The following is a 3,069-nucleotide window of genomic DNA, read 5'->3' on the forward strand; positions in this document are numbered from 1 at the left end:
ACAAATTTAAGACTAATCATCATAAGAACAAAGTAAATTATATGGGCACTCAGCTATATGCATAGGATTTGGGAACATATGAACTTCTCATAATGTAAGGTCTCACTAGCTCAGGCTGACCTTGGGATTCACTATGTAGTTTCAGGGTGGCTTCGAACTCACAGTGATCCTCCTACCTCTGCCTCCTGAGTGCTGGGATTAAAGGCGTGTGCCACCACACCCAGATTCATAGCATTTTTGTACTCTCAGTGAAAAGATATATGAGGTCAGGAGATGAAGGTGAGAGTGGAACCTTAAGTATCAAGGACTTAGAGAAAGACGACAGTAGTAATAGGAATTGGACAGTGAAGAGAGTAAGAGAATGAATAGAGAAGAAAAGCATAATAGTCTTAAAGTTGTGTAACCCAGTGATATTTTTGCTATTTTTTAATTTTTTTCTTATATTTTTTCATTATTTTATTAATTCTTTTATTACAGACCTACTTAGTATGCACACATCATGTGATGGTACCATCCTTTCCCTCATCCCTGCCATAATTCTGCCAGGGGCCATTCTCAGTGGGGCTTCTGGTATTCTAAAAAGAAAAACTATTATGTATACCTATGTGTGCATTGTGTGTGTGGTGGGGTTGTGTGGACCTTCAGTAGCATTGCTATTAGTATGTGAAAGCCAAATATTGAGATTTTTCTGTCCAGAGATGTCCAAAGTATATGCAATGAGACAAAACTCCAAAAGTTTGTACTCTGGGAATAAATATATAATTGATCTTTATTTGCCAGTAGTTAACTTCTATCAAAAAGCATCAGATAATTGTGGAAGAATTTTTCAGATATTCAATCATTAAAACTCAAAATAGCCCTGTCAGGAGCCTGTTTTACCTCAGGTTAAGAAAGTGAAACACATAGAATGGCTTGGAAATTAGAGTGTGTTAGAACTTGTAAAAGATGTTGCTAAGTCTCCATTTGTGGCCATCTAAGCCTGTAGTTCATTTCCTTAAGGGGTGGTATAAGTTAGGAAGATTTTTGAAAGTATATCTTCAACAGATTGACAAATGTCTCAATTGTTGCCTATGAACCTAGGTTGAGCATCCCTAATCAAAAATTCAATAATATGAATTCTCTGAATTTTAACAAAAGTAGGAAAATTCTACACCATTAAAATTTTCCTGCATAGAATCAATAGTAATAATATCATATAAATTTGCTTTTATACATTGTGCATTAGGTGCAGGAAGTAGTGGAAACTAGGAAGTGGAATGAGTCAGTGGAGGGAATAGAGGACAAGAGGGTTAATCAAAATTAAAACGAGGGCTGAAGAGATGGCGTAGCGGTTAAGCGCTTGCCTGTGAAGCCTAAGGACCCCGGTTCGAGGCTTGGTTCCCCAGGTCCCACATTAGCCAGATGCACAAGGGGGCGCACGCGTCTGGAGTTCGTTTGCAGAGGCTGGAAGCCCTGGCACGCCCATTCTCTCTCTCTCCCTCTATCTGTCTTTCTCTCTGTGTCTGTCGCTCTCAAATAAATAAATAAAATTTAAAAGAAAAATTAAAAACGACATAACTAAACCGTATGGAAAAATCCTTCTTTATCAACTGTATATATAGAAGCAACTTATGGGATTAATGATTATTATAGTTCTGTGCACAGAAGTCATAGGCTTTTTAATAGAAAATATCAGTGCTAGAGGTGGGATACTTTTCAGTGATTTATTAGTCAGAAAGACTCCTGATGCCCTCCTAGCATTATAGGATACTCTCAAGGCTCTTGGTTGCCCACCAGAACAACATAACTACATGGTAAGACCTTATTGCTAAAGATAACAAAAAGATTCAGGAAATTGAGAAATCTAGCTAGTGCTGAACTGGGAGCCTCCTTCCTGTTGAGTGGCTACATGATGCTAGAAAGACCTATGCAGACTCTTGGGGAAGAAAAGTCATCAACAGTGATTAATAAGCAGTGAACGTTAAGGAAAAGCATTTAACACTGAGCCATCTATCCAACCCCAGATTCTACTTCTTAAATAAAACCAATATAATTCTTATTTTGAAAATAGAGTAAAGCTGTTAAAAATTAACTGGAGGCAGAAAGAATATCAGAGCCACTTATCTTACCCGTAACTGTGGGCTAACTCCACAATGCATGAGTCATATACCTCAACAAGGAGGGGGCAATGGGGAGGGATAGGTCACGGATGACCTTAATAATGGTACCAAACTGACTGTATTTTCTAAATACAAAGCTAATTAATAAAAAAATTAAAAATACATTAACTGGAGTGTTTCCTTCAGCAGTACAAATACTAAAATTGGAATGATACAGAAATTAACATGGCCCCTGCACAAGGAAGACATGCAAATTTTTGAAGCCTTCCATGTTATTATGACAATAAAAGCACAACACACCAAAACTTATGGGACAAAGTGAAGGCAATTCTAAGAGGGACATTTATAGTAATAAATATCTGCATTATAAGACAGAGAGCTCTCCAATAAATAACTTACACATACCTTTGAAGGTGCTGGAAAGAAAAGAACAGCCCAAGCCCGAAAGTACAAGATGGAAAGAAAATATCAAGGTCAAAGCAGAAATCAATGAATTGGAGATAAAGAAAACCATTTTTTACAATGATGAACAAAGACATGGTTCCTCAAAAATAAATAAATTAAATAAACAAGATTGATAGGCTAATGTCCAAAATGAGCAAAAGAACAAAAAAGAAGGCTCAAGTCAGAAAGATTAGAAATGAAAACAACACAGCTGATACCAGTGAAAGTTGAAAAAAAAAAAACACCTCAGGGCATATTTTAAAATCCTGTATTCCACAAAATTAGAAAACTTGGAAGAAATGGGCACATATCACATAACAAAATTAAATCTAAAATAGATAGACTTCCTTAAAAACACCATCACTTCTAACAAAATTGCCAAAGTAGGTTTTTAAAAATACCAACAAAAAAAGTCTAGCCCCAAATGGATTCAACACTGAGTTCTACCAAACCTTCACTGAAGAACCAAAAACCAGGCTGGAATGATGGCTTAGTGGTTAAGGTAATTGCCTGTGAAACCTAAGGA

At 36.6% G+C, this 3,069-nt stretch overlaps 1 non-coding gene across 1 annotated transcript; it reads left to right on the forward strand.

Annotated features, from left to right (window-relative positions):
- The first annotated feature begins 2,272 nt into the window (after window positions 1-2,272).
- Window positions 2,273-2,376, forward strand: LOC123458282. The gene has a single exon (XR_006635571.1). It is a non-coding gene; the product is annotated as a U6 spliceosomal RNA (small nuclear RNA).
- Window positions 2,377-3,069: the final 693 nt, after the last annotated feature.

This window comes from Jaculus jaculus, chromosome 1 (genome assembly GCF_020740685.1).
Source record: "Jaculus jaculus isolate mJacJac1 chromosome 1, mJacJac1.mat.Y.cur, whole genome shotgun sequence".
NCBI lineage: Eukaryota > Metazoa > Chordata > Mammalia > Rodentia > Dipodidae > Jaculus > Jaculus jaculus.